Source organism: Mustelus asterias, chromosome 18 (assembly GCF_964213995.1).
Source record: "Mustelus asterias chromosome 18, sMusAst1.hap1.1, whole genome shotgun sequence".
Lineage (NCBI taxonomy): Eukaryota > Metazoa > Chordata > Chondrichthyes > Carcharhiniformes > Triakidae > Mustelus > Mustelus asterias.
In genome coordinates this window covers 2651726-2677897 of record NC_135818.1, presented here as the reverse complement: position 1 = coordinate 2677897, position 26172 = coordinate 2651726, and the positions used below count along the sequence as shown (strand labels likewise).

General features: G+C 42.3%; 1 protein-coding gene across 4 annotated transcripts in view; it reads right to left on the bottom strand.

Annotated features, from left to right (window-relative positions):
- stxbp6 (syntaxin binding protein 6 (amisyn)) overlaps window positions 1–26172 on the bottom strand; it is a 203870-nt gene that overhangs the window by 81150 nt on the left and 96548 nt on the right. The window lies entirely within an intron of this gene.

The following is a 26172-nucleotide window of genomic DNA, read 5'->3' as shown; positions in this document are numbered from 1 at the left end:
AGGGTGCAGAGTGTAGTGTTACAGGCATAGCTAGGGTGTAGAGAAAGATCAACTTAATGCAAGGCAAGTCCATTCAAAAGTCTGAAAATGCTGTTCTTGAGTCGGTTGGTACGTCAGACTTTTGTATCTTTTTCCCGATGGAAGGTGGAGGAAGAGAGAATGTCCGGGGTGCGTGGGGTCCTTAATTACGCTGGCTGCTTTGCCGAGGCAGCGGGAAGTGTAGCTGGAGTCAATGGATGAGAGGCTGGTTTGCGTGATGGATTGGGCTACATTCACGACCTTTTGTAATTCCTTGCGGTCTTGGGCAGAGCAGGAGCCCATACCAAGCTGTGATACATCCAGAAAGAATGCTTTCTATGGTGCATCTGTAAAAGTGGGCAAGAGTCGTAGCTGACATGCTAAATTTCCTTAGTCTTCTGAAAAAGTAGAGGCATTGGTGGGCTTTCTTAACCCTAGTGTCGGCATGGGGGGACCAGGACAGGTTGTTGGTGATCTGGACACCTAAAAACTTGAAGCTCTTGACCCTTTCTACTTCGGCCCCGTTGATGTAGACCGACTGTACTTTCTTACTGTATTTGCCCTATCCCAAACTTTGATAGGAGTCTTTTTGGAAGGGCCAGATACTAGCACAGATCTTATAAAGGAGTTTTGAATGACTTATTTTGCAGAGCCTCTTGCTTACTCTAAACATGGACTTTACTGTTCAAGCAGGGTAACCATGATGTGGAGATGCCGGCATTGGACTGGGGTGGGCATAGTAAGAAGTCTCACAACACCAGGTTAAAGTCCAACAGGTTTATTTGGCAGCACAAGCTTTCGGAGCCTTGCTCCTTCTTCAGGTGAGTGAGGAGTTGTGTTCACAAACGGGACACATACAGACACAAACTCAATTTACAAGATAATGGTTGGAATGCAAGCTTTTACAGGTAATTAAGTCTTGAAGGTACAGACAATGTGAGTGGAGAGGGGGCCAGGCACAGGTTAAAGAGGTGTGTAATGTCTCCAACCTCACGATACTCCACTTCTCCAGCTTCCACCCTAAACACATTAAAGAAGCCATTCCCTACGGACAAGCCCTCCGTATACACAGGATCTGCTCAGATGAGGAGGATCACAAAAGACACCTCCAGATGCTGAAAGATACCCTCATAAGAACAGGATATGGCACTCGACTCATCGCTCGACACTTCCGAAGCGCCACAGCGAAAAACCGCACTGACCTCCTCAGAAGACAAACACGGGACACGGCGGACAGAGTACCCTTCGTCGTCCAGTACTTCCCCGGAGCGGAGGAGCTACGACATCTTCTTTGGAGCCTTCAATATGTCATCGATGAAGACGAACATCTCGCCAAGGCCATCCCCACACTCCCACTTCTTGCCGACAAACAACCGCACAACCTCAAACAGACCATTGTCCGCAGCAAACTACCCAGCCTTCAGGAGAACAGTGACCACAACACCACACAATCCTGCACAGCAACCTCTGCAAGACGTGCCGGATCATCGACACGGATGCCATCATCTCACGCAAGAACACCATCCACCAGGTACACGGTACATACTCTTGCAACTCGGCCAACGTTATCTACCTGTTACACTGCAGGAAATGATGCCTCGAGGCATGGTACTTTGGGGAAACCATGCAGACGCTACGACAAAGGATGAATGAACACCGCTCGACAATCACCAGGCAGGAGTGTTCCCTTCCAGTCGGGGAACACTTCAGCAGTCACGGGCATTCAGCCTCTGATCTTCGGGTAAGCGTTCTCCAAGGCAGCCTTCAAGACACAAGACAATGCAGAATCACCGAGCAGAGACTGATAGCCAAGTTCCGCACACATGAGGACAGCCTCAACCGGGATCTTGGGTTCATGTCACACTATCTGTAACCCCCATAACGACTTGCCTGGGCTTGCAAAATCTCACTAACTGTCCTGGCTGGAGACAATACACATCTCTTTAACCTGTGCTTAACCCTCTCTCCACTCACATTGTCTGTACCTTTAAGACTTGATTAGCTGTAAAGACTCGCATTCCAACCATTATCTTGTAAATTGAGTTTGTGTCTGTATATGCCCTGTTTGTGAATACAACTCCCACTCACCTGATGAAGGAGTAGTGCTGCGAAAGCTTGTGCTGCCAAATAAACCTGTTGGACTTTAACCTGGTGTTGTGAGACTCCTTACCAAGCAGAGTAAGCCAGCCTGTAGGATATCTTTTGCAAGAAAGGATGTGAAGAGTTGTGTGAAAGCTTACCTTGTAAGGCTTGATGTTATAGACAATGATGAACACAAATTATGAGATTTCCCTTGCAGTATAGGACTGGCATACTTCCTTACCGCTACCTTTGCAAGGTTCTCATGGATTTTGTTTAGTATCAGATTGCAAAGTGATTAGCCACTAACTGGATCCTCTACTTCTAACACCATCTTCATGTGAAAACTGTCTTGACGACCAATTGTTCCAGTCTTGTCTCTCCTAGACTGTGTAATTTTGTTAGAAGTTGCTTTGACAGTGCTGAAGATGAGTAGTGATCAGGGTTCCTTGTGGTGAGGTGCGAGGGTGTTAATGTGTGCATTTTGCAATTAGGCAAGACTGGGGAAACAAAACAAAAGGTCAAGTAAAGTTTATTTATTAGTCACAAGCAGGCTTACATCAACACTGCAATGAAGTTACTGTGAAAATCCCCAAGTCGCCACACTCCGGCGCCTGTTCGGGTACACAGAGGGAGAATTTAGCACGGCCGATGCACCGAACCAGCACGTCTTTCAGACTGTGGGAGCAAACCGGAGCACCCGGAGGAAACCCACGCAGACATGGGGAGAACGTGCAAACTCCGCACAGACAGTGACCCAACCGGGAATCTAACCTGGGTCCCCTGGCGCTGTGAGGCAGCAGTGCCATCCACGATATAGAAAGATGAACTTTGTCAGAGGCAAGAACTGAGTGGGCGCATTATTTTAATGGGCTGTCCCTTCGCAATGACATGAATAGATATGGACATGTAAATGGGACCTCAATTTACGTGCGCTTAATTTTGTAGCCTGTTATTATCTTATCTTTAATTGTTTCAACTTCAATTCTTCCCATTGCAAGAGAGACCTGCTCAAGAGTGATCCAATCACTGGTCCCAAGTTGTTCTGGGGAACCTTTGTAATATGGCTCGAGAAAGCCGGTTATCCCTCGAACTTGCACAACAAAATAGCGTAAACACAAGACACACTTTCATTGCAATTCCTATTGGAATCCGAGAATAAAAAGACATTGCACAAAACCTCTTGCTTCCCTGAGTCCACTATCTGCCCAAGCTACTGAGCATCCATTCAGCCCCTCGAGCTGCTCCACAATTTCTCCATGTTGGAAGTCGCAGAATGCAGGACAAAGTCTGTTCCAAGATCCTCCAGCCACTACCAGACATTCGATTTTGAATACAAAGATGCAAAATTCAATTTATGCAGATTGATAAATATATTTGACAAAAACTTCAAAATTCCTCTAACAAGGAGGATCAAAAGGAGGTCAAAGGATTAAATTATCAGCCATTGCGCAAACCATCTAGAGTTCCATGTTCCTCAGCATTTTTATATGAGTCAAAACAAACTGTAGTATCAAGCAACACAGCAAAGAGAACCATTGAAAAGAACATTTTTTTTACATCATGGAAAGTGTCCTTTCAATCCTGATAAAATTGGATAACCCAGAGGAGAACAGTTTAAGGTATAATTAGATGGTAGCTTCTCCAAGAACATTTCTAATGGTAAAAACTATTTCAAGCAGCAGCATTATGCCCGATAAATTCTGGGTATCATGCAATCAGCAATTACTGATAATAGCTTCTATTCTTCAAGTTTGTATCTTCCTGACCGACTTTCAGGGTACGATTACAAGAGGTTGCCCCCCCCCCCCCCGCCCCTTGCACCTTTAGAACTATTAATAGTTCAAGATACGGAGACTGAAGTCAAATCCAACTACAAAACGCTGATCTGATGGTTTAAGAATCGTTTTAAGAACAGATCAATACTATCCAGACGCAGCGCCCTACCACCTGAAACATGAATTTTCTGTACCACCGGCACACCTCGATTATATTGTGCACCAGCTACATGTTGCACTGTAGCATGTGAAAGAAAATTAAATGAGAAGTTATGCTCAATTTGTTGGATTGCCACGGCGGCACGATGATTAGCACTGCTGCCTCACAGCGCCAGGGACCCGGGTTCAATTCCGGCCTCGGGTCACTGTCTGTGTGGAGTTTGCACTTTCTTCCTGGGTCTGCTCGGGTTTCCTCCGGGTGCTCCGGTTTCCTCCCATAGTCCAAAGATGTGTAGGTTACGTGGATTGGACATGGTGAATTGCCCCTTAGTGTTCGAAGATTTGTAGGTTAGGTGGATTAGTCATGATAAATGTGTGGGGTTATGGGGATAGGGTGGGGGTGCACCTGGGTAAGATGCTCTTTCGGACAGTCAGTGTAGAATTGCTGGGCTGAATGGCCACCTTTTGTACTGTAGGGATTCTATGGTTCTAATCAGGCAGCAGTGAGCTATACTGTCTACAAATCACAATACATGGACAGTCCTTTTGCATGAATACAGATTTTCAATCCTTCCAAAACTCCAATTTTTCCAAACATCCACCAACTGCGAATGTTTTTTGTTCCACAGACTATTTATTTTCTGTTTATGTAGAGTACACATCAGGGATTTGTGCTTTCAACTACAATGGAGAAATCCTAAGAATCCTAATGCGGCAGTTATTTCTTTGTATAGTATCAATGCAGACAAAAATTTAATGAATATTGCAATATCCCTATTGTGCTGTTTTTGAAAATAGACAGCCAAACAAATTATTTTAAATTTCAGAGTTATCTGATATGTTATGCTCTGTTGCTTATACGGTTATGCGCACAAGGCAATTTTGATCGGGATGAAATTAAAAACCAGTGTTTCACCAAAATCCATTTAAAATTAAGTTGATAATTGCTGTCAGGAACATTTATTCATTAAATGAGTAAAAACAGAAGCAGAAACAATCTTTTACAAAGAAATTCTGGCACAAAACCCTGAGCCTACGCCAAAGAATATAACCGTTAAATAATTTAATACTACAATGTAAAAGGAGCGATAGTGGTATCCACAAACTGATTTATTTTCAGGTGGCTAGCAACTGTTACCCCTAATTGTCAAGTTTCATTTGCAGTGAAAACGTCAAATGTGGTTGCTAAACACTTCCATCTCCATGCTGTTGAAAGATAAAATAAAAAGTGAAACGCTATGGCAGAAATGACGAAAAAAGGCAAGATAAACTACAGGGTATATAATTCTAAAAAAAGAGGATTCAGGAACAGTGATGAGGGCATATGCGCACAAAGCATTTGAAGGTGATAGGGCAGAGAAATGGTTAATAAGGCACCCAGAATCCTGGGAGTTAGAAACAGAGGCATAGAGTACAAAAGGTTATAACAGTCCAGCTTCATACTGCAGTACTGCCGACAACTCTGGGCACTGCAATTTAGGGAGGAGGTGAAGGATTTAGAGAGGGTGAAAAGCTGTATGAAAATCATTCTGAGGTGAGCACCTCTGTTAGGTGGATAGATTGAAGCTTTCAGTGCTGGCAGATAGAAGCAGTGTTGTTCTCCTTAGTGGAACTTGAGAGGAGATTTAATAGAGATACTCAAAAAAACATGAGCAGTCTAGACAGTAGATAGAGAGAAACTACTCGTTGGTAGAAGGATAAAGAATGAGACAACACAAATTTAAGGTGATCTGCAAAAGAGTCAATGACGACACAAGGAGAAACCTTTTACCCAACAAGCTGTTAGTTTTGGTTGAAGCAGATTCAAGCATGGCTTTCAAAAGAAAATTGGTTAAACACCTTAAGTTAAATTGCAGGGTCATGGGGAAACAGCAGGGGAATGGGACTAGCTGAGTTTATCGCAGAGACCTGGCATAGACATGATGAGTTGAATGACCTCCTTCTGTACAGCAACTGGCATCTACCCGACAAAATTTAAAGTTTATTTATTGGTATCACAAGTAGGCTTACATTAACACTGTAATGAAGTTACTGTGGAAATCCCCTAGTCGCCACTCCCCAGCACCTGTTCTGGAACACTGATCTCAAACAATGACAAGACAGAACACAGGAATGAGATCGAGAATCTGGTGAACTGGTGCGGCAACAATAATCCCCCCCTCAATGTCAACAAAACGAAGGAGATTGTCATCGACTCCAGGAAGCGTAAAGGAGAACATGCTCCTATCTACATCAACGGGGACAAAGTAGAAAGGGTCGAGAGCTTCAAGTTTTTAGGTGTCCAGATCACCAACAACCTGTCCTGGTCCCCCCATGGTGGGCTTTCTTAACTATAGTTGAGAAAACCCACTAACGCCTCTACTTTCTCAGAAGACAAAGGAAATTTGGCATGTCAGCTACGACTCTCATCAACTTTTACAGATGCACCATAGAAAGCATTCTTTCTGGTTGTATCACAGCTTGATATGGCTCCTACTCTGCCCAAGACTGCAAGGAACTACAAAAGGTCGCGAATGTAGCCTAATCCATCACGCAAACCAGCCTCCCATCCATTGACTCTGTCTACACATCCCGCTGCTTCGGCAAAGCAGCCAGCATAATTAAGGACCCCACGCACCCCAGACATTTTCTCTTCCACCTTCTTCCGTCGGGAAAAAGATACAAAAGTCTGAGGTCACGTACCAACCAACTCAAGAACAGCTTCTTCCCTGCTGCTTTCAGACTTTTGAATGGACTTACCTTGCATTAAGTTGTTCTCTACACCCTAGCTATGACTGTAACACTACATTCTGCACTTTCTCGTTTCCTTTTCTATGAACGGTATGTTTTGTCTGTATCGCGTGCAAGAAACAATACTTTTCACTGTATGTTAATACATGTGACAATAATAAATCAAATCAAACCAAACTGAGGGAGAATTTAGCATGGCCAATGCATCTAACCAGCATGTCTTTCAGACTGTGGGAGGAAACTGGAGCACCCGGAGGAAACCCACGCAGACACGGGGAGAATGTGCAAACTCCACACAGACAGTGACCCAAGCCAGGAATCGAACCTGGGTCCATGGCGCTGTGAGGCAGCAGTGCTAACCACTGTGCCACCTAGAAAATTGTCTAGGATTGTCTTGTCCACAAAAAGGCAAACCTGATTTACCAATTACTGTTGTCAGTGTACTGATGTAAATTGTAGGTGTCGCTGCAGTGTTATTAGTGGCACTTACTCACTAATAACCTGCTCACCAGTGCCCACTTTGTCTTCCACCAGACCCACTTTGCTCCAGATCCCATTCCAGCCTTGGACCTAACATGAACAAAAGAGCTGAACTTCAGAGGCGAGGTGGTATCATGACAGCAGTTTGATCGGGTGCAGCCTGACTGAAGAACCGGAATTAGGGGGAAACTCTTCATCGGTTGGGGTCATAACAAGATGGAAGATGGTTGTGGCAGCTGGAGGCCATCTTGGTCTCAGAAGAGCCCTGTGTCGTTCCGAAGGGCACTGCCCTAGGCCCAGCCATTTTGAGCTGCTCCATCTTCTCTCCATCATAAGATCAGGAGTGGGGATTTTGTCGATAACTGCAGAGTGTTTAGTACCATTCAAGATTCTGCAGATACCAAAGCAGCCCATCTACTTGCAGCAACACCTGGACAACATTCAGGCTTGGACTGATAAGTGGCAAAGAACATTCATGCCACAGAACTGCCGGGCAATGACAATCTCCAACAAGAGAGATCGGTAAGCTCTTCCTCTTGACATTCAAGTGTATTATCATCAAACATCCCACATTCAACATCTTGGGGTTACCATCAACCAGAAACTTAACTGGACCAGTCACATCAAATTCAGTGGTTATGAAGAACGCATGACAGACTGGTAATTCTGTGCTAATAACTCACCTCCTGGCTCTCCAAAGTCTGTCCAGGGCACAAGTCAGGAGTGATGGAATATTTTCCACTTGCCTGCTGCAGTTCCAGCTACACTGCCAAACACCATACAGGACAAAGCAACCCACGTGATCGGCGGTCCATCCAGCACCTTAAACCTTTCATGACCAGCACACAGTGGCAACAATATACAGTGCCCAAGGCTCCTATGACAGCACCATGTGTTGCTGGAGCGAGAACTACACTGTTGCTCCCCAAGGCCCTCAGTGGGTGCGCCATGTCTTACCAGAACCCAGAATTTGAAGCACTGCCTGGTCTCTAACAACAGTGGTGCTAGCATTACGCCTAGTCTGAACTCTGGAGGTTTGAATTACTCTACAGCAGACAGAATAAAATTACAGAGTCCGCACGGACTGTTGGGTGCATCTTGTTCTCCGAGGGTACCAATCAGAAGTCTGGTATTGCTTTCTGCATTGCCAAAGGGAGCAACCACAATTCTAGTTTCCCAAAACATATCATATCTGACAATGTAACACTCTCAGTACTGCAATGAAGTTCATCCCAAATTGGGTGTTGAGATCTAATGTGGGTATTGAACCCATGGCAATAACTTAGATAATAGGAAATTGTTACTTTCTGACTCCATCCAGCAAACATTTACTCTGGAACATATTTATGCAAGACGGTAAAACCAAACAGGTACAAATCTCCCATAAAACCACACTTTGGATCAAATAGATATAGTGTGAAGTTTTTCTTAAACATCTTTCATGGGATACAGACTTTGCTGATTTGCTGCCCATCCCAGTTGCCCCTGAACTGAGTGACTTGCTCTGCCATTTCAGAAGGCAATTCAGAGTCAACTGTGGGTCTGGAGTTACATGTAGGCTAAACCAGATAAGGGTGTCCCCTCCCCTGATGGACATTAGTGAACAGATGGGTTTATACAACAATCGATGATAGTTCCACAGTCACCATTACTGAGATTGGCTTTCAATTTCAGATTTTATTAATTGAACTTGAATGCCACCAGCTGCCATAGTGAATCCATATCCCCAGATCATTAAGCTTGATTACAAGTCCAGTGGCATTACCACTTTGCGACTACATAATTACTCCACTCCCAAAAGGACAAGCACAATCACAGTTTGCACAGGGGTGGTCTGGCTCTTGGATACCTGTCTGTCCCACTAGCAGAAAGGTTATGACAGATCTGAAAAGGCATAACTTGCAGTTGTATCAAGTATATGTGATACAAGACAAAGGCCTCAAGTGTGCACTTATTTATTCACTGGTTGCAAGGTTATTTATGTTTGTGTCTTTTTTTTCCGATAGAACAGTCATAAGGAAAGAGACAGAATGTAGTGAATTGAAAAGGCTTCAAACCAGATTAGCAAAGATATTTTTAGAAAAGCCTTCTCGCCGTTTATGAAAAGAGGTATTTTATTGAACATCCAGAAGAAAATGATAAATGGAGATCAATAAAGCTTTTAAAGTATTTTACAGAAGTCTATATAGTGTTCATTACGCTACGAACTACCCAATACAAAAAGCCCATGTTTCATTGCTTGTCACAGACTAATAGTTCACTTTTCACTTTTGTGACTTTATAGTTTTGACTCGTGTTCAAAACAACATGCATCCAAATTCAACAGTACACTACTAATTTTAATGCATCAAACTATTGGTTGTTGTACACAGCCAAAATACTCGAGAAATCATACTTTTAGATGCAAAACACCATCTGAAAGTACCGTAATTTAATGGGCAGCTCTGATTTACAGTTCGCAAATTTGATGGCCAATATTGATTGATTTGACTTGTGTTTACTTGAAATCTCTTTAAAAAAAACACAGGTAAACTTTAGCAGAATCTTTTCCCCAGAGTTGAAATGTCTAATACTAGGGGGCATGCACTTAAAATGAGAGGGGGAATGTTCAAAAGGAGATGTGAGAGGTAAGTTTTTTTTACTCAGAGTGGTAGGTGTCTGGAACACGCTGCCAGGGGGTGTGTGCAGGCAGATATGCTGGGGGTGTTTAAAGGGCTTTTAGATAAGAAATGAATATGTAAGGAATAGAGGGATATGGACCGAGGGCAGGCAGAAGGGATTAGTTTAATTTGGCGTCAACATCGTAGGCCGAAGGGCCTGTTCCTGTGCTGTTGTGTGTAATAGAGGGGAATCAAAATTCTCCTCATATGTCCAGAAAAAAGTGACAAACATCAGCATGGAGCCCGCACCAAGCCAGTTAGGTTTATGATATGCCTGCATTTCTTGCAATGGAACAAAGAAAAACTGATCCTTCCAATTCACCTTAAAATCATTCACAAAGCTTCATTCACCCAAAATAAACACCACACCCAACAAATGAATCCTAAATGGACTGTGCTTAATACCCAGACATATCTGGCCCTGTTGTGTCCAAGAGACTGCAAAGACCAAGACTATATCCACAACCCCCAGTTCCACCTTGTACTGGCTCGACCACTGTTGCTCAGTAGAAAATTGCTGACACTGGACACAGATTTGGACAGTGATACTTTTAGCTATGTTCACGTTTTCTTTTAGAAAATGCTGCACTCACAATACAAGCAAATGAACTTAAAGTGTATATTTACTTAATATCTGTCATCATACAGTGCAAAACATCACAGCCTGTTTCATTCCAAGTTTGGAATTGTGCCAGTGAATTTATTAGACCACAATCAATCTTATTCTCGGTTTCTATCCAGCAGCGTTGAGAGGTACTTTGACTCGCTCCAGGGAGATTGCTCAGAATGCTGACTTGCATGAGACACAATAAATCCACCACTACTCGCTATTCAGAATATAGTTGGATGCTGTTATTCTTTGACAAAGTTATCATAGAACCCCTACAGTGCAGGAGATGACCATTTGACCCATCGAGTCTGCAATGACTTTCTCTGCCCTTTCCCCTACCCAACCTCAGTAGCCCCACACTTTCACCATGGTCAATCCACCTAATCTGCACATCTTCAGACTGTGGAAGGAAACCGGAGGACATGGAGGAAACCCATGCAGACACGGAGAACGTGCAAACTCCACACAGTCACTCAAGGCAGGAATTGAACCCAAGTCACTGGTGCCGTGAGGCAGCAGTGCTAACCACTGTGCAGCCCATGCCAAACAATACGTGCACAATCGGAATAGTTTGCAACTGTCCCCCCATAATCTTGCTGTTTTTGCATTTTTTACTTTGGATGCAAGATTAAGAGATGCTGTTGAAATAACCTTGGCAAAATGCAATTGATTTGATTTATTATTGTTACATGTATTAGTATACAGTGAAAAGTATGGTTTCTTGCGCGCTATACAGACAAAGCATACCGTACATAGAGAAGGAGAGAGTGCAGAATGTAGCGTTACAGTCATAGCGAGGGGGTAGAGAAAGATCAACTTAATGCGAGGTAGGTCCATTCAAAAGTCTGATGGCAGCAGGGAAGAAGCTGCTCTCGAGTCGGTTGGTACGTGATTTCAGACTTTTGTATCTTTGGAAGACGGTATGTCTGGAGTACACATGGTACATAATGTAGCCACAGTCCACCAATTGTGAAAGGGGTAGACATGGAGTTGTGTGTTGTTCAAGTGGACTATTTTATGGCATCATCCTGAGTTTTGTTGCACTGTGGCTGTGTGAGCGAGTACATCATCACATTTCACCATCTAGAAAGTGCGCTCTTCTGGAGCAGATTGTTGCTGGTTCTCCTTACACTGCCTTCTCCAGTCTTCTTTAGTCTTCTGCTGACCTGATAGGCCGAGCTGATGATAATGAGCTTCCCTCTCAATCCAGTGTAGCTGATGGTTCCCAGATACCAAAGCCTGCTGTTTATACGAATGTGGTATGCCATTCTGGAAGATAACCAATAAGCAACAACCAAGTAAAGCAAACACAAATCAAGAAAAACTCTTGTAGTCTGCTTTTCAAATTACCCACCAAAAAAACCCCAAAAAGATTCAAGTCCACATGTTGTACAAAATTAAGATCACACATTCAACAATACTCTATAATAACAGAATCCCTACTGCACCTTTTAATTATTGGGCAAAGATGCAACAAGCCTCATTTGAATTTCACATATTAAACCTATTAGGATTTGATAATACTATTTTAAAAACGTCCTTCACATATTATACATAGACAACAGCAGGTCTCCCTTTTAAGTTAAAGTCTAGGTTCAGAAGTTCTATAACTCTTGAAATTATTGAGGATAGTTTAAAATAAACTTGCTTTAAGTCAACACATTACTGGATTTTAGGTCCATTAAGCAGTTTGTGAATTTGTATTACTACCTTCCAACCAATTTCAACAAATTCAAGCTGCGATTTAAACAAGAAATTTGACCCTGAAATGCGCTGAGATGCTCCTGAAGCTGACAGCAACATCATTCCTTTGATTTTCTGCTGGTTTGTCACTTTGCAGACAAGTCTAACAGCATTCAATGAAGCAGTAACCGTCCAGACTGCACTGTTCTCCATCCCATCCCACCAGCTTTCTGAGACCAGGTAATGGCTCCAGTCTCTCTCACGTGCAGCATCTCATTACAAAAATCAATCTGTGTGTGTGGATTGAAAATGAAAGACATCATGCAAGAAGCGCGAAGCGACAGGTATTCATCTCTCATTACCAGCTGCAAAATAACACAAATACTACCGCAACTTTCTAAATGCTGCTGAATTGTTAAAAATATCGTCAAGGAAAAATCAATATGCAACAGTTAACAGAACAAAATATCCAGTAGAAATAGGCTGATTCACTGGGGTAAAATAGAAAGTCTTTAATAGGTAAAAAATTCAGCACATCACTAAAGGAGAAACGGGAGTTACTTTAAACCCCTTAACACTGCAGCCAAGTGCTGTGTACTTCAATTTTATTTTTGGCTATGGTGATATTTTTCTCTCAGTTTAGGGCGAGCAATTAAAATTGCATTGTACCAGAATGTGTAGGTGTTGTGAATGACATTTCTGCAACATGACACCATCGTCCCTCACATTAGCAACTCAGCTCCAAAAGCTAACAAAAGGTTGTACTGGTTTAAAATAAATGCCTAATTTTTCAGGAGCTAACAATATCAATACATATATCCCCAGAATAAACAAACATTGCCTACATTACACGTTCCCCTCCTTAATCACTGCCATTCTGTTCATTTTCTTTTAAATAGTTTCAATAGAACTATGACTATTGACATGTTTGGGGAAAATTAGCTTGAAGTAATTGAGTCCATCAAATATGAGGAAACGAACTAATAAAAGTACAGTAATTTAACCCAAAATGTTTCTGTATTTTCTTATTCTAGTTCCAATCCTGAGACACTAGAATTGGTGTCCCCCCCCACCCCCCACACAGTACTGAATAACATCCTTAGCTCTGAGTTTTCCAGACCCATGTAAAATGGTGGGCGGCATGGCGGCACAGTGGTTAGCACTGCTGCCTCACAGCAAGAAGTCTCACAACACCAGGTTAAAGTCCAACAGGTTTATTTGGCAGCACTAGCTTTCGGAGTCTCAAGCTCCTTCATCGGGTGAGTGAGGACTTGTGTTCCTCACCTGGTGAAGGAGCTTGAACAGGCGACTAGGGGATTTTCACAGTAACTTCATTGTGGTGTTAATGTAAGCCTACTTGTGACACTAATGAATAAACCTTAACTTTAAAACCAAATTTACAAGACTAGTGATGGGATGAAGGAAGTTGAGTTTAGTAATCTAAACACTGGGAGCCAACTCATTGATACAGGTCTCCCAGAATTGAATCTTAGATTATTAGGCATAACAACTACAAGGCCGCAAGAAACCACAAAGTCGTGAATGAAGCCCAGTCCATCACGCAAACTAGCCTCCCATTCATTCGATTCTGTCTACACTTCCCGCTGCCTCGGAAAAGCAGCCAGCATAAGTAAGGACCCCATGCACCCTGGATATGCTCTCTGCCACCTTCTTCCATTGAGAAAAAGTCTGAGGACACGGAACAACCGACTCAAGAACAGCTTCTTCCCTGCTGCCATCAGACTTTTGAATGGGCCTACCTCTCACGAAGTTGATCTTTCTCTACACCCTAGCTATGGCTATAACACTACATTCTGCACCCTCTCCTTTCCTTCTCTATGAACAGTATGCTTTGTCTTTATAGCGCGCAAGAAACAATATTTTTTACTGTATACTAATACATGTGACAACAATAAATCAAATCAAGAAGATAGTTCAATGTTTGCACAGTTCACAATCTTGCCAGCAAAACCAACAAATATCCTCTCCCTTGTTGCTTCTTACATTGCAATTTCTTCTAAGTGACTTTACAATAGATTTCCTCAGTCAGTTGCAAACAAGGCCAATGTAAACATGGGGACAAATGGATGAGGTAGAAATGCTGATTTATGCAGCGATCGGTATCATCATTTAACGGCTGCACAGTGAACATCTCAGTGTGCCAGTGATTTTGGCCACCACTGGAATCAGTGATCCAGTGCAATCCAGATGTTATTCCTTCTCCACCAATTACATTGTCAAATTAAAATTTCTAATCCTTAGCTGAGCTGTTAAATGAGTACACTGCATAACTCTTCATTACAGAGGAGGATAGTGTCAATGTCACAGTAAAAGATTAAACTCAGTTATGACGAAAAGTCATTCAGACTCAATGTTGGCTCTGTTCTCTCTCCACAGTTGCTGTCCGACCTGCTGAGATTTTCAGGGATTTTCTGTTTTTGTTTCAGATTCCAGCATCCGCAGTAATTTGCTTTTATCTTAGCATTTGAAAGATTAATTACTTTGGCTAAAAGGCAACAGGTGGGATTAAGCCCTCAGACCTGGGCTCAAGCCCAACATCTAATATGAAAGCACGATTCAACAGTTTGGGTAGCAGCCATTTTGAGCCTTGAACAGTATAAAGTCTGGCTGAGAACAGGCACTTCAGCACTCAGCTAAACTGTAAACAGCATGAGAGTTGGGTTTCTCACTACCCAGTAAGAAGTCTCACAATACCAGGTTAAAGTCCAACAGGTTTATTTGGCAGCACAAGCTTTTGGAGTGTCGCTTCTTCTTCAGGTGAGTGAGGAGTTGTGTTCACAAAGAGGGCATATACAGACACAAACTCAATTTACAAGATAATGGTTGGATTGCGAGTCTTTACAGGTAATCAAGTCTTAAAGGTACAGACAATGTGAGTGGAGAGAGGGTTAAGCACAGGTTAAAGAGATGTGTATTGTCTCCAGCCAGGATAGTTAGTGAGATTTTGCAAGCCCGTGGGAGGTTACAGATAGTGTGACATGAACCCAAGATCCCGGGTGAGGCCAGGGTCGGGCTGGGACACATGCACAGAGCAGTCAGGGGCCAAGCACCCCCATTCTTACTGTGCTTACCCCAGTCCAACGCCGGCATCTCCACATAATTTCTCTCTGCCACCAGTCTCACACAGTATTTACTATGCCAAAGCCCATCAATATTGTGTCCCATTGATCAATGTTTTCTCTTAATCTTCTTGCTCTAAGGAAAGCAGTTTCATCTTCTCTAGTCTCTCCATATAATTTAAATCTCACATCCCTGGTACCATTCTAGTAAACTTCCCCTGCACCCCAAGGACTCTATATCCTTCCCAAGGTGCAAATTGACCACAATACTCCAGCTGCGGCCTAACCAGTTTTAGAAAAGCTTAACATGATTTCCCTGCTGTTCTACGCTTTCATTTCTAAAACCAAGGATTTAATAGATTTTTTCAACAGCCAACTCAGTGCGCCCAGCCACTTTCATAGACTTGTGTTCGCTCGGGTACACGGCACAAAAGTAGAATACTGCATATGGTGGAAGTCAATAATTAAAATAGAAACTGGAAATATTCAGCTGATCAGACAGCGTCTGCAACAATGAGAGAAAGACTACTTGAGTTGATGATCTTTCATTTGACAGGGAAAAGTTAGAGATTAACAGATTTTAACTAAAGATAGCAGGGTCAAAAGACTAAAAATAGGGGAGGAAAGAACCCCAAGGGGCAGGTCTCCGATATGGTGAAAGAGAGTAGAGATTAAATGATAAATGTAATTATAGTGCAGGGCAAATGGGGTGTCAATGCGACTGGTAAAGAAACAAAACATGGGTCTAAAGGATCTGTAATTGGCAACAGCAGAGCCATTATCAACTCTTGTAATGTGTTAGTGTGGATTGAGGATTGGCTATCTAACAGGAAGCAGAGAGTTGGAATAAATGGGTGCTTTTCTGGTTGGCAGTTGGTGACTAGTGGCGTAACGCAGGGATCGGTGCTGGGGCCTCAACTGTTTACCATATACATAGACGATCCGGAGGAGGGGACAGAGTGTAGGGTAACAAAGTTTGCGGATGACACAAAGATGAGTGGGAAAGCGAATTGCGTGGAGGATGCGGAAAGTCTGCAGAGAGATTTGGATAGGCTAAGTGAGTGGGCGAGGATCTGGCAGATGGAGTATAACGTTGACAAGTGTGATGTTATCCACTTTGGAAGGAATAATAGTAAAATGGACTATTATTTAAATGGTGAAAAATTACAACATGCTACTGCGCAGAGGGACCTGGGGGTCCTTGTGCATGAATCGCAAAAACTCAGTTTGCAGGTGCAGCTGGTGATCAAGAAGGCAAATGGAATGTTGGCCTTTATCGCAAAGGGGATGGAGTATAAAAGCAGGGAGGTCTTGCTGCAATTGTACAAGGTACTGGTGAGGCTGCAACTAGAGTACTGTGTGCAATTTTGGTCCCCTTATTTGCGAAAGGATATATTGGCCTTGGAGGGAGTACAGAGAAGGTTCACCAGGTTGATACCGGAGATGAGGGGGTTAGCTTATGAGGAGAGATCAAGTAGATTGGGCCTGTACTCGTTGGAGTTTAGAAGGCTGAGGGGAGATCTTATAGAGACATATAAGATAATGAAGGGGCTCGACAGGGTAGAGGTAGAAAGATTCTTTCCAATTAGAAAGGAAACAAGAACTAAAGGACACAGCCTCAAAATAAGGGGGAGTCAATTTAGAACAGAGTTGAGGAGGAACTTCTTCTCTCAGAGGGTAATGAATCTCTGGAATTCTCTGCCCATTGAAGCAGTGGAGGCTACCTCGTTAAATATGTTTAAGTCACAGGTAGATAGATTTCTGATCAATAAGCGAATTAAGGGTTATGGTGAGTGGGCGGGTAAGTGGAACTAAACCACTATCAGATCAGCCATGATCTTATTGAATGGCGGGGCAGGCTCGGGGGGCTAGATGGCCTACTCCTGCTCCTATTTTTTATGTTCTTATGTTCTTGTTGTCTGACTAAATGGGGGCAGAGGTTATGATCAGAAAAAGCAGTACTCAATGTTGTGAATTGCCTAAGCAACAGGCAAGGCAATGTTGAGCTTCATTGGAACTAATCCCCTAACCTATAATCTTGGGACACTAAGGGGCAATTTAGCATGGCCAATCCACCTAACCTGCACATCTTTGGACTGTGGGAGGAAACCGGAGCACCCGGAGGAAACCCACGCCGACATGGGGAGAACGTGCAAACTCCACACAGACAGTGACCCAAGCCAGGAATCAAACCCGGGTCCCTGGCGCTGTGAGGCAGCAGTGCTAACCACTGTGTCACCTTGCCGCTCTTTAGGCATGGGACTTGGTTCTTAGACAAACTGCAGACATACTCTGATATCTGCTTAACATTTGTTTATTAATATCACTTCTCCAAAGGTTACAGAGTAGGCACGGATCTCATGGGCATCGAGCCCAACTCATGACTAACTAGTGTCAGTGGTACATCATCATCCACATCATTTGTATTGCCCATCTGTTAACCCTTTATACAATAAGGATTGCCTTTTTAGTCAAAAAAACTAAAATCCTCTAACTTATAGTCTGGAGATCTGCTAAATAGTAGCATTATCAGTGAGGGAACTGGCCAAGGTACCCCGTATTGCTGAGATAACCAAGGATAGAGCCAAGGGATTAACTGGGTCCAAGATTTTACACATTTGAAACAAGACTATTTTCATCCCAGCGGTTGATAAGATTTTTTACAACTGTTTTAATAGGAACTGCTATCCAAGTGTTCCCACCGTTCATCAGAATTGCATGCTGACAGAACTCTATAAAGGTTAAATGCAGTGCAATAAAACTGGCAATTTTCTAAGAGAAGTAATGCTATTGCATATGAAAAGCATACTATACTCAGTCGTTTTACATTGGGTGGCAGAATACTAGCTCAACGTAAAATACAAGCACAGCTTATATTAAATGGTGTTTATTCCTTGTAAATCTGTGTGAAAAAGACTGCCGGAGGTGCAGGCAGATTGAAGTAGGAGATTGCGACCATTAGCACAGACTGGGTCACACTGTTACATACAACACAAATCCTGCATCTATGTCTGTCTTTAGAATATTTTTAAATTACTGAAACAAATCACCAGTTCACAATATCAGTCATACCGATATTCTGGCCGATAACCAAAGATATTTTCAACCAAAATTAAACCAGCCGGGTGGGCACTCAAAGGTAGGAAGCAAGCTATGAAATTGTGGAAAAATGATCCCCAGAATACTTTCAAATAATGTAATTTTCAAAACAATTACATCTTTTGCAGCAGACATTTACATTTTTGCTCTGAAACCATTTCCACAAGCATGAAAAACTCAAGTATATTTGGAAAAAGGGACAAGTTGTGTAAGATACTCAGTGAATACATTCCCATTTGGAACAGCAATAAAGCAGCACAAAACATTTGTACACGATCTCTATTAACTCATTCGAGGCTGATCAAGGCCATTAGTGGATAGGTGAATATCTCAAGTAAAAATGATATTGAACTATTTGTTATACCACAGGAAGTGCGGTCAAGCTTCACCTAACTATCAGTTGCCATTCATTGGAGGAAAATACTAAGAAGGAAAAAGAAAACTTGATTAGAGCCAGATTATTTTGATTAAAGGTTTTGAAACCTTAACAGTTTTAAAGTTATTTTGCTCCTCTTCAGGTGCTTTGCAAACTGGGATATATTTTCATTTATGTGGTGCCAAGATCACGTACAAATTTTGATGAAATACAGCAAAATGCTTTTCACTCTGCCCCAGTGACAATCTCAGAATAGCATCTTATAGTATTCCATTCCCTACAATTTGTGGGCTCTTAATTGCTAATTTACCGCATCTTAGTGCCTCAACCTCACATGGACTTCACGAGCTAGGTTGGAAATGCCCAGGTTCAACCTAAAAAAAGACACTTCCAACCAACAGGGGGTAAGATTCCTCCATCCACGAATCTAGCCTAAATGCAAACCCAAATTCAAGGGATGAAATATCAGTGTGCTAATTCACTTTACTACCTCTTTCCCAAATTTACAGGTAATATTAGGTACAGTGGGTGAATGCTGATGTGAAATGATTATCTTTCATTCAATGAGATCAGTGTGATTCACCCAGAGGGGACATATGAAATATAGCAACATTAATACTTGAAAATGTGTTGCAAAGTTAATTGTGGATGTACGTAGAGACTTACTTTTGTTCAAAATAGTTTTATATTTTAAAAATACCCCAATTAATCTGTTTAAATCGTATGATTTGCTGGTTCTCTTCGAGAATAGAGAACTGTGTGTGAATGCCATTTGTAATAATTTAGCACTATGCTGCAAGACTAAGGGCGGAATTTTATCGGTACGTCTGCCTGAGGTTTGAACAATCTGGCCTAAGGCCAACAGAGAATGCTGTTCTCCGTGCCTCATCTGCCCCTGGAATTGGGACAGACGTGCGGCCCTAGTCACAGCATGAAGAATTCAAAATGACGATCGATCAGATAAAGTGAATAATTATGTGCAGAATGCTACTTTCAGAACTACATCAACTTTCTTCAACAGTAACATGGGCCCTGGATGCTGTTTAGAAAATGTTCATTTTATTACTTCAATTGCAGTGTTCGTGCTCTCAAAATCCAGAAATCTTTTGCAAAAAGCAATTCCATTTTTCTTGAAATATGAAATTAACCCACTCTACAAATTGTAATACTATTAAACGCTGAAGCTGAATTAGCTGTCTCTAGCGTAGCTCAATATATAAATAAATCCATAATTCTGCACAAGTTAAAAACTTTTAATAATGTGCATTAAGGCTTTTATTTAAAAAGTTCAAAGAAAGAATATTAAATATTAAAGCAAATTGTTAATTCTGACCCTGTAGTGCTGCTAGCCTCAAGGTTATACACTTTAAAAGGAGCTGCCAATATTCTCACTGAACTGTCACATAATAATTGTAATAGTGCGATAAAATAAAATGAAGCCCAACGATGGGAAGACATCATTTAAGATGGTCTTTAGTACATTGTCCTGAAATAATATGACCTATACCTCCAAATTAATAGCTTATCTTGTTGAGTTAACACTTGTGGCACAAACCTCATTCCACAGCAGCTTGAACCACTGGTTCAAATTATATTGCAAACAACCTTTCTGACAAGGGTACCATGTAGTGCCAATCTTCACAGATCAGCAATTTGAATTATTCATTAACTGGTTGACAGAACAGAGCTTCTTTCCATGATTCTGCCTACGAGAATCTTGGTTGTCAATGTTTATTTTAGCTATTTCACTTTCTGCTCCCGAAACACTCCTCTCCCTCAGTGAATATGACCCACAAGTGATCAAGGTAGAAAACATAAACAGCACAAAATGACTCCAGTGGAGGCCTCAGTTGACCCCAAATGAAATTGCAAGATGACTGTGTCTTTGCCAATTATTCAGTAATGTGGCAACCTATAATATGAAGGGCACCTTGATCTCTGCATAGCATGTATAGCAAAGCAGGTAATAATGAAGACTGAAGGAGTTAGAAATGTAAACTAGCTTGGTGTGATCGAATTCTAACACTACAGGGTCAGAGATAACATGCAGGTTATTAGGTGGGTAGCTTAAACAATCAATGTTACCTAAAAATTGGTCCTGGCTTTTGAAGGAGTTAGGTTAATAGTAGGTTTCTGCTGCTCTAAAAATCAAAGTAACGGTGAGATGTAAACCAAATCTGAGGTAATTATGAGCTTACAGATACAATTTTGTTAGTGACTTCTCATAAGGCAAACAAAGGCTGGGTATTCTGCTGTCAGTAGCTCGCCTCCAGATTTTCAAAGGCCATCAAAAAGGCTCAAGTCAGGACTCTGATGCAATATTCACCACTCACCTGGATTGGTGCAGCTATAACAGCTCTTAAAGCAGCTTGAAACAATCCAGGATAGAGCAGCTTGTCCCACTGATGCCCCAACCACTAGACTTGACATTGCAACGTGGCTATCTAAAAGTATATAAATGTCTATTTATTAGTCACAAGCAAGGCTTACATTAACACTGCAATGAAGTTACTGTGAAATTCCCCTAGTTGCCACAGTCGGGTCAATGCACCTAACCAGCACGTCTTTCAAAATGTGGGAGGAAACTGGAGCATCCGGAGGAAACCCACGCAAACACGGGGAGAACGTGCAAACTCCACACAGACAGTGACCCAAGCCAGGAATCGAATCTGGGTCCCTGGTGCTGTGAAGCAGCAGCACTAACCACTATGCTACCGTGCCACCCATGGTCTACAGATGCACTGCAGCAATTTACCAAGGTTACTTCAATAGTACCTCCTGACATCACCTCTATCACGGTGACTTCATTACAGTGTTAATGTAAGCCGACATGTGACACTAATAAATAAACTTAAACCTCTGTCACTAAGAGTCAAACATCACTTCCAAGTTGCCCTCCAAGAGCTCGAACACCTTCACATGAACATGTATTGTTATCCCTGCTGGGTTTGATCCCTGAGTTTCCCTATTAATCACCATTGTGGCAGCCACCATTTCTCACACAATAAGTGAATATTAGAGAATTTAGTTACAGCAATCTGCAGCATCAGATTAGTTCACAAAGATTCAATACAGAGCAAAGTAATGAGAATTTTTCCTCAGTGACCCGAAAGGTAAAGGCAGCATCCAATATAGTACTGGGCCATACACGTCAGAAGAATGCAGATCTGACTCTTCATCTTATGTTGAGTGCTTGAACTTCCCTGGTTAGGGACGTAACCAGGTTGCAGTAAGAATAAAGAAACATGCTCATCATGAATTATATCGAATAGCTCCTAATCATAATCCACACACTCTTCTCAAAAGGTGCATGTGGGAATGAGTCAGCTTAACAGTCGGTTGAAGCATGGTTGTCATGCCCTCTGTTGTTTGACAGTTTATCAATGCTCAATGCTTTGGCTTAACAATTATGGAATGGTTATTTGATAAAGTACTGTTAACTTTTAACACTTAAATTGTGCCTCTGCCACAGTTATGAGAGGCATGGACAGAGTGGATAGTCAGAAGCTTTTTCCAAGGGTGGAAGAGTCAGTTACTAGGGGGCATAGGTTTAAGGTGTGAGGGGCAAGGTTTAAAGGAGATGTACGAGGCAAGTTTTTTTTTAAACAGAGGGTGGTGGGTGCCTGGAACTCGCTGCCAGGGGAAGTCGTGGAAGCAGATACAATAGTGACTTTAAGGGGCATCTTGACAAATATATGAATAGGATGGGAATAGAGGGATATGGTCTGCGGAAGGGGAGGGGAGGGGGCTTTAGTTAAGTCGGGCAGCATGGTCGGTGCAAGCTTGGAGGCACGAAAAGCCTGTTCCAGTGCTGTAATTTTCTTTGTTAGCACCTTCAGTGGGGCTGGAGGGAAATACCTTTACAATGGGCAAATTCTACCCACTCAAACCAAGGATTCAGAAAATTGACAAAACAATCTAAATTTCAATCAATTCACACTCTGCTCATCATGAATTATATCGAACAGCATTTTCCATTTCATTGGCTGCGCAAGAGGAGACATGATGTAGGGATGCCGGCATTGGACTGGGGTAAACACAGTAAGAAGTCTCACAACACCAGGTTAAAGTCCAACAGGTTTATTTGGTAGCAAAAGCCACGAGCTTTCGGAGCGCTGCCTCCGAAAGCTAGCGGCTTTTGCTACCAAAGAAAACCTGTTGGACTTTAACCTGGTGTTGTGAGACTTCTTACCATGAAGAGACACTCAGAGGAAGTGAATGCTGCAGGGATGTAACCATTTTTCTGTCGCGCAAGTCAAACTCTTTTTTCACCCCCACCTGTGGATTGCTTAAAATTAGAAAAGACAAGATAAACTTCTGTCTGTGCTGTTGAAGAAGTCAAGCATGAATTCCCAAAGCTGTAAATTAAATTCAGCAAAAGATAGACAATTAAAACTATCTGTACACACATGCACACAGTGTAACGGGGCAGAGAACTGTTACAGAACACAGTTGCAACACAACCTATAATTTAAGTTTCCAATGAACATGCACAAAAGCAGTTCCTTGTCAAGTTAGCCTAATTATAGCAGAAATACAATCAGAGCAAAAACATAATGGTAACAAATTCAGATTTCCACCCAACACGGTCTCTAAATTGTAACCAAAAAAAAAACAGCAATAGTCACCATTTTTTGTAATCTGCTACACTCCAAACCTGATGAATATTTCATTTTTTGCTTCATTCTCGTTTAGTATTCATTCCTTGTTCCAGCAGGATTAGAGACAAAATAGTAGTGAGGGGGAAATTATTTTCTCAAATGTTCTCTTCCTCTTCCTGAAGGCATTGATTTCTCAGGGTTATAAGTTCTATTCCCACTGTCTGCTCTGCATTTACCGATTTTAATGTAGCTTCTCATATCACATTAAGACCATCAGACATAGGAGCACAATTAGGCCACTCAGCCCATCGAGTCTGCTCTGTCATTCAATCATGGCTGATGTTTCTCTCATCCCCATTCTCCTGTCTTTTCCCCATAACCCCTGATCCCCTTATTAATCAAGAACCTATCGATCTCGGTCTTAAAGACACTCAATGACCTGGCCTCTACAGCCTTCTGTGGCAAAGAGTTCCACAGATTCACCACTCTCTGGCTGAAGAAATTCCTCCTCATCTCTGTCATTCTCCTCAACATAGTGGATGTCATACAAACCAGAGTCTTACAGACTAAAGGCAATGATATTTTCATTTACATACAAGGCATCAAAATAGTTAAGATACGTGTATACATAAGACAGGGACTTATATAACTACACAGGAGGAATTGATATCTTGCATTTGTATGGTGCTTTTAATGGACAAAAATAGTGTCCCAGAAGTGTTTTAGGAAAAGAATAATTACCAACTTCAGTGTTAACACAGAGATTACCTCATGTCAGAGAGAATAGATTGGGAGAGAGGAATAAGTGTGATCCCTTTAGCCGCAAGAGCCACGTCCAGTTCCCTCTTGAACATATCTAATGAACAGCTTTCTGTGATAGAGAATTCCACAGGTTCACATCTCTGAGTGAAGAAGTTCTTCCTCATCTCAGTCCTGAATGGCTTACCCCTCATTCTTAGACTGTGACCCTTAGTTCTGGCTCCCCCAACATCAGGAACATTCTTCCTGCATCTGGCCTGTCCAGTCCCATCAGGATTTTATATGCTTCTATGAGATCCCCTCTCATTCTTCTAAATTCCACTGAGTACAAGCCCAGTCGATCCAATTTCTCTTCATACGTTAGTCGTGCCATCCCAGGAATCTGTCTGGTGAACTTTCGCTGGACTCCCTCAGTAGCAAGAACTTTCTTCCTCAGATTAGAAGACCAAAACTGCACACAATACTCAAGGTGTGGCCTCACCAAGGCCCTGTATAACTGTAGCAAGACATCCTTACCCCTATACTCAAATCCTCTTGCCATGAAGGCCAACATACCATTAGCTTTTCTCACCGCCTGCTGTACGTGCATGTCAACCTTCAGCGACTGTTCCACCATGACACCCAGGTCACGTTGCACTTCCCCTTTTCCAAAACTGCCACCATTCAGATAATAATCTTCCTTCCTGTTTTTGCCACCAAAGTCGATAACCTCACATTTATCCACATTATATTGCATTTCCCAAGTAATTGTCCACTCTGCCAGCCTGTCCAAGTCACCCTGCAGCCTCTTGGCATCCTCCTCACAGCACACACTGCAACCCAGCTTAATGTCGTCTGCAAATTTGAAGATATGGCATTCAATTCCTTCGTCCAAATTATTAATGTATATTGTGGACAGCTGGTGTCCCAGCACTGAACCCTGCGGTAACCCACTATTCACTGCCTGCCACTCTGAAAAGAACCCATTTAGTCCTCCACTCTGCTTCCTATCTGCCAACCAGTTCTCTGCCCACGTCAATACACTGCTCCCCATACCATGAGCTTTAATTTTGCTCACTAACCTCGTGTGGGACCTTGTCAAAAGCCTTTTGAAAGTCCAGATACACAACATCCACTGGTTCACCCTTGTCCACTCTACTGGTCACATCCTCAAAACATTCCAGAAGATTTGTCAAGCACGATTTCCCTTTCGTGAATCCATGCTGACTTGGACCAATCCTGTCACCACTTTCCAAATGCTCAGTTATTCATTCTTAATAACTGACTCCAGCATTTTCCCCACCACCGATGTCAGGTTAATCCGTCCATAATTCCCCGTTTTCTCTCTCCCTCCATTTTTAAAAATTGTGGTTACATTAGCTATCTTCCAATCCACTGGAACTCTTCCAGAGTCTATAGAATGCTGGAAAATGATCACCAATGCGTCCACTATTTCTAGGGCCACTTCCTTGAGTACTCTAGGATGCAGAGCATCAGGCCTTGGGGACTTATCGGGTTTTAATCCCAGCAATTTCCCCAATACAATTTCCCGACCTATAAAGATTTCCTTCAGTTCCTCCTTCATGCTAGACCCTCTGTTTCCTAGCATTTCTGTAAGGTTGTGTCCTCCTTAGCGAAGACAGAGCGAAAGCATTTGCTCAGCTAGTCTGCCATCTCTTTGTTGCCCATTATGAATTCAACTGATTCTAACTCTAAGGGACCTACATTTGTCTTCACCAGTTTTTTTCACTTCATATAACTATAGAAGCGTTTGCAGTCAGTTTTTATGTTTTCTGCAAGCCTACTCTCATATTCTATTTTCCCCTTCCGAATTAAACCCTTTGAACTCCTCTGCTAGATTTTACATTTCTCCCAGTCCTCAGGTTTGCTGCTTTTTCTGGCCAATCTGTATGCCTCCTCTTTGGCTTTAACACTATCCCCGATTTCTCTTGTTAGCCATGAGCCACTTTCCACATTTTACTCTTACACCAGACAGGGATGGACAGTTGTTAGCTTTCCTCAAGTTCAGGATCCTAGTCTCAGACTTAACTGTGTCAACTCTCCATCGTAATGAATAATTC